The sequence below is a fragment of the Apium graveolens genome, chromosome 10 (genome assembly GCF_009905375.1).
Source record: "Apium graveolens cultivar Ventura chromosome 10, ASM990537v1, whole genome shotgun sequence".
Taxonomy (NCBI): domain Eukaryota; kingdom Viridiplantae; phylum Streptophyta; class Magnoliopsida; order Apiales; family Apiaceae; genus Apium; species Apium graveolens.
The window spans coordinates 36,087,435-36,094,771 of NC_133656.1; positions in this window are offsets into that span (position 1 = coordinate 36,087,435).

Here is a 7,337-nt window from a genome sequence, read left to right on the forward strand (position 1 = left end):
CGGGTATGATCCCTCAAACAATAAACGAGAACGAAAGTTAAGCGAACCGTATAACAGATCAGCGGTCATTAGCCAAGTAATCAGGAGCTAATCATAGAGGTTAGTGATGATGATGTCATCAAACCAACAAGAAGAGGACAAGTGTGGGAAGATGACATAGGAAAGTGACATAAGCATGACCAAAAAGGAAGGAAGGTTGGTTGATTATAAACCACACAAAATTCACCATGGTTAAAAGGTAATAAATCAAAACAAAAGTGGATCAACCAAGCCAAAACAATTCATAAAACAAAAACACACAAGTTGACTTTCATTATTCAAGAGAAGCTCTCGGCCAAAACCAGAGCAGCAACTTCAAACTACCATATCTCCTTCAATACTCACTCAAATAGGATGTTCTATAGCTCTTTAGAAAGTTATTGAGATGGCCTACAACTCTTGTTCACAAGTCTCGTCCAAATAAGCATGGTAAGACCCTCATTTTGACAGTTCTTTCAATCTGACTTTTAGAAACTTCACAACCTAACTTTGTGTTCTTGATTTCTTTGGAAAGATCAAGCTTGTAGGAGGTTAGATTAAGGCTCCCTAAGGCTTCCTAGAAACTTAACACCTACCAAGGAAGGTATCAACTTCAAACCCTAGCTTTGATTTTATGATTCCATTAAGTTTTATTGAAGCATTGTTAGTATTAAGGCTTGATCTTTGATTATAAGTAGTTTTGGTGGATTTGTATTGGTTTTGAATATTGGGTCTTTGATTGGTTGTATAAATTGGAAAATCTTGAGGTTTGGGGACTGATGTAGTAAGGTTTGGATGAGGGTTGGTTGTATTGTTGGTTGTGAGTTGAATGGTGGTTGTTTGGAGTGGTTTAAAACTTGGTAATCGCGTAAACATAGCCGTCGTAATGCCCAATTTCATACAACTGCTTGTTCTTAGTGTTCGGGACAGAGAGCTAACTATTGAATCTGTGACTATTGAATCTGTGACTTTTCCATGTTTAGTTGGATTATGTCGTAAGCTTCGTTTTGATATGTGGTTCGCTTGAATCCGATGTACGGTTTAGGAGAAACGACCATTTTAAGTAACGGCGTTTCGCGACCGAACCATTACCCCTCGCCTTACTTTGAAACCTTGGTTAAGGACTTTAAATGACTAATTGGTGTATAAGACAATTATGTTAAGTGGATTAGGCAGTTGGTAAGGTACTCGTGAAAGAATCGCTTTAAAATTCTTAATGGTTAATTTATTAAAAATGGTGGAACCGAGGGTACTCGAGCGACTTAAGTGAATCATTAAGCGCAAAAGCGAACGTTAGAGTTCAATTGGTTAAAGTCTAGTTTCTTAAGCGACCGGAGTTTAATTCCGACTTATGTTGTTGTTTATAGGTTATCGGACCCACTTTAAGCTTAAGTCTATCCGGGAGCACTCAGGCAAGTTTTCTGTCACACCCCCAACTTAAATAGCGAAATAAATATAGTTATTACATCATTTTAATGAAGGATACATAACCAATCCAAGATCTTACAGTTTAGGGTTTGGAACAGCCCAACACTACCAACTATTACATCTGATTACAAATACCGAGTCCTCACACAACTATTATTACTTATTCTACCTGAGCTCGAACATAAGCATCAGCATCACAGGTCTTACGGGCAGTCTGCTTGAATCTAACCATAGCTGCTAGCTGTAATATAAGGGTAAAGCAAGAAGTGAGCCAAAAGCTCAACAAGTGCTAATAGTACAACGCAAAACATAAATCGAGATATACCTTTAGGAATGACAATGGAAAGACATAATCAATGATAACGAGAGATAAAACTTATGTGAGTTGGCATTATTTTGCTTGCATCAAAACAAATTTTAAAATCATTCTTAATCAAAATCATTTTATGACGCTACGGATTACAGCCGATGATCAGCCGCGAAGTAATCCCGAACCTCGCTGGGTTCTAAAACATTATTGGGAATCCCTAGGCAACTTTTAAGCCTAATATAAGTGTGGAAAGGACTCGCGTCTCAGTCCAGATCCACCATTCAAAGAAAACATTTATCCCCCTTTGGGACTGAAAAATCCACATTTTAATCATTTTAAAAACTGATGCCGATTTATGACAAAATCTCTTTCGACTGTAATCATTTTTATCAAGGGATTATAGATCAACTTGAAAAACTGGAAATATGACACTAAATCTCAGGGCCATGATCCACTAGACTTTACTATATTAGGGTAATTGAGAGGTTTCCATAAACAAGAACTTTGACAAGGAAATTGAGCAAGGCTATTGGATAATATGAAAGAGTAATGCCAAACTAGGCTTAAAGCAATGGTTGTAGATAAGGTATTGGTATTAGAACATCAAGAAGATAAGCATCACTGGTTCCAATAGGATAGAGGTGTTAAAATATAAAGAAAGCGATCATCAGCTCAAGATATAACAGGGTATCAAGCTTTAGGGTAAGGATAGGGTTATCAAACAATCATGAATGAATTTAAGAAATGATTGGCTTTTAGGTATCAAGATAAAGTTTCTATCGAGGTTATTTCAAGAGTTGAATCAAAGCATCAGGGTGCAATATCAAGATTTCTCAGGGATCAATAGCATGATAATCAAAAGGATCAATAAAGTATTATAACAAATCTCTATTTTATCATGGCATTAAACTATCATGAAAGACTTTTGAACTACTTGCAATACATACTCGAGGGTTCATGGAATCTCTTTGTAACTCAAAGATAAACAAAAGATACGCTTGATTTAAATATATCAAAATGACTCAGGATAATTGCATCGATATATATATGAACTGTTTACAGTAAATACGAAGGTCAAGTTGAATCACTTGCCTTGAGATAGACTGGTCTGGTCTGACTGGCAGGAGCAACAATCGGAGCTTCACTCGACTTTTATGGCAAGTTTTCCCTCATCTCGAGATCCTACATAAATAATAATAATCCTCATTATAATATATTCTTACCATCTTAACCTATTTACAACCCGAAATTAAACATGGATGGCACTTAGGCCTATACGCACTTAATTCATATCCACCATTATATTTTCAAATGTACACACGTAGCCACATAATCACATATCATATATTAATACCAAATAACATCATATACACCATAATGCCACACTAGGCTTGGATGATCTCGACTCACCACTTAAGTCACTTGGTCACTAACTAAACAAAGTCTTCAAATTTGGGCTTCCTAACTCAATGTGCCTTTCCTAAATTATCCAAAACCTATTGACCCTCACTTGTGCCTTTTGCTCTACTGACCTTATACTATCTTGCAACTATGGTGGTCAACCTAATACTCACTTCTAAGTGTTCTAAAGCTATGTGATAAGTGAAAGTGCTCACTGGTGCAAATTTCAGAATGGTAACTAAGGTTTCTTGAGTGCATTAGACACTCTTAAACTACAAGTTTTTCTTCAAAATTTTTACACAAGACTCTCCTGACCTAAGGGCATCTCATAAGCTTGATGTGGCTCAAAGGCCTGGCTTGGGCCTTCTTGGGCCTAAGCTAAAAGTCCAAGGTTCCCCTGTTTTTCTGGGCAGAAAATGCCCTGACTTGAATTAACTTGTGACACATGGTTCTAGCTCATATCCTATGAACTATGGTTGGAAAAACTTCTCTGACATACCCTCTAACTAAGGCCCAATTGGGCCTAATGAGGGCCTACCCATGACATGGTCAAATCTCCCTATTTCTAAGTTGCAACAAAACTGTCCCCTGCTGGACAGATTTTGTTATTCTACTTGTGCACCTAACCAAATGACATGCAAACCTCCAACCAACTCCTAAAACCTATTATATACTCCCCATACTAACTTCTGGTAGCTTGGGCCTCAAAGTGCACACCAATGACATGGTCAAAACTCACTCTAAACCTCAGGGTACTAAACTGATTTTTCTGCAGAAACTATAACTCTCATTTTTCCAAGGTTTTGACTTGACAACTCAACTAACAAAAACTCAATACTTAAACCAAGACTTATACATGGTAATCTACTGAACTAACTCCTTTATTCTCAAAATAAGATTGGGTGAGATCATCCATGCCTAAAAACAACAACATGCAACTAAATATATAACATGCAACTCATGGAAAGCACATAACAAGATTTCGGCTAGGCATAAAGTTGTAAATGCTTGCAAAATCGACTTGCACCTAATACTTATCCTTAATAATTATGAAATATAACTCCTTTTAAGTATTAATAAGAAATTTATCATGGAAACAATCTATTTAAGCACATCTATTTTGAATTTTATAGATAACAACATGATTTCGAAAAGAATAGCATGCAAAACATGGTTGATCATCATTTTAATGTCTTAAAACTAGCATGCATGGCTAAACATAAATTTATAATGAGATTTCAGTAGCATGCAAAGGATTTTAAAGCATGATATCTCCATAAAACACTTAGTTAGCACATATACATAATATATCTCATAGAGAGCTCTTGAATTCACAAGAATCAAGAGTTTCTCCTTGGAGATCACATAAGAACTACACATGCATCCATGGAACTTCAACTTCCAAGTCACAAAATACTTGGAAAGTATGTAACATGAATGTATGTAAAAGATTTACACTTGGGAAGATGAAGAATGAATTGAAAAATGAAAGGGGGGTGGGGAATTGGCCTTCGGCTGGGAGTAAGGTGGGAGGGGGGAGAAGAGAGAAATTTTTGTGGTGTGTTGGAGTGTGAAATGATGAATGACTTCTCTCCACTTTGATTTGTTTGTTTTATGCTATTTGGTTGACAAATAATGAGTGGAAGTGAGAACTTACAAAAATGTCCCTTGGCTAAAGTTAGGCCATTTTGCATGCAAGGCTAAGGTAGTAATTTGGTAATAATCAAATGAGTTAGTGGGGTTGGAAAAGTCTTATTTGCCCTTTGAGAGAATAGAAAGATGATTTGCATGCATGGTCTCTTATGTAATTTGATAATTATAACAAATAAAATTTGTAAAGATTTATTTTTATAAAATAAAATACAAGTTCAAAAATTATAAAATTTATACCATAAAATAACTTGGATTTTTAGAGACTTTATAAAATCATTTTCAAAATTTATGAACAAAATGCCTTTTAAAAGAAGATTTTTCCAAAGCTTAGAATATTCCTTATAAATCAAAAATAAAGAAATTAAATAAACTCTTGCTTTGAAAAATCATATACTACCCAAAGCAAATTTATAATGCAGAAATTTTCACTCACACAAACGTACAATCATTGAATATATTTTCATTTGACTTAATATTATACCAAATTCACAAATAATATTACATAAAATGCCGGTCGTAACATCCTCTCCCCCTTAAGGGATTCTGTCCCAAGAATCTAAGAGAACAGATGAGGATACCGGGAACGCATATCAGACTCTAACTCCCAAGTCGACTCTTCGACCTTAGGGTTCCTCCAAAGTACTTTTACTAACTTTACTGACTTATTTCTAAGACTCTTTACTTGCCAGTCGAGTATTTTAACCGGTTGCTCCACAAATGACAGGTCTGCCTGAATTTCTACGGGTTCATATTCTATCACATGGCTGGTGTCAGGATTATATTTCTTAAGTAACGACACATGGAACACATTATGCACATGCCGATACTGAGGTGGTAAGGCCAACTCGTAGGCCACCTTTCCTACTTGACTCAAAATCTCAAAAGGACCTATGTATCTAGGTGCTAACTTTCCTTTCTCGCCATATCTCATCAACCCTTTCCTAGGTGACACCTTTAGCAACACAGCTTCGCCAATTTGGAATTGAACATCCTTACGCGCTGGATCCGCATACTTCCTCTGTCTATCTTGAGCAGCAAGCAACCTTTTCTGAATTAACTTGACTGAGTCATGCAACTGTTGTACCAATTCTGAGCCGAGAATTCTTCCTTCTCCTACTTCATCCCAACTTGTTGGTGATCTACATTTTCGCCCGTACAAAGCTTCATATGGTGGCATGCCGATACTGGAATGATAGCTGTTGTTATATGAGAATTCAATCAATGGCAGGTGGTCGTCCCAACTTCCTGCAAAATCGATTGCACAACTGCGCAACATGTCTTCGATTGTTTGAATCGTCCTTTCGCTCTGACCATCAGTCTGCGGGTGATACGCCGTGCTCATATTCAACTTCGTGCCAAGACATTCCTGGAATTGCTTCCAGAATCTCGAGTTAAATCGGGGATCTCTGTCTGAAACTATTGATACGGGTACTCCATGCCTTAATACGATTTCGTGCACATACAGATGAACCAACTTGTCCAGTGACGACTTCTCATTTATTGGAAGGAAATGCGCCGACTTCGTAAGACGATCAATTATAACCCATATTGCGTCATGTCCGGATTTTGTTCGCAGTAGTCCTACTATAAAGTCCATAGCGATATTTTCCCATTTCCATTCTGGAATCTTCAGGGGCTGAATTAATCCGCTTGGTCGTTGATGTTCTGCCTTTACTTTCTGACAAGTATAGCACTTCGCAACCCATTCTGCCACGTCTCGCTTCATATTTGGCCACCAAAAGTTCTTCTTTAAGTCTTGATACATCTTGGTGCTTCCTGGGTGGATTGAAAATTTCGAATGGTGGGCTTCATGGAGGATCTTATTCTTTAATTCAGGTACATGAGGAATCCATATTCTGGATGAAAACCTTAGTATTCCTTGCTCATCCCTTTTAGTATTAATCTCTTCTCCAGATAACTGATTTTTCTCTTTTTCCATTACTTCCTCTTGACACTTCTTTATCTTTTCCATTAGTGTTGGCTGAAAGGTCATTGCACGACAAACTTCTTTGACTTTCCCATAAGCACAAAGTTCCAATTCCAATTTTCCGATTTCTTCAGATAACTCTTTTGATGTTATCATCATATTCAATCTCTCCTTCCGACTCAGCGCATCGGCCACTACGTTCGCCTTTCCAGGATGGTAATTTATCGAACAGTCATAGTCCTTGATCAATTCCAGCCATCTCCTCTGCCTCATATTGAGCTCTTTCTGAGTAAAAATGTACTTTAAACTCTTGTGATCCGTGTAGATTTCACACTTCTCTCCATAGAGATAGTGTCTCCAAATCTTGAGTGCGAACACTATGGCGGCTAGTTCCAAGTCATGCGTCGGATACTTTAACTCGTGCGGCTTCAACTGTCTTGACGCATATGCTATTACCTTACTATGTTGCATCAACACACAACCCAAACCCTTATGTGAAGCGTCGCTGAATATTACAAAATTCCCTTGATCATCTGGAAGTACCAACACCGGAGCTGTTACCAACTTCTGTTTTAACTCTTGAAAGCTATTTTCACATTC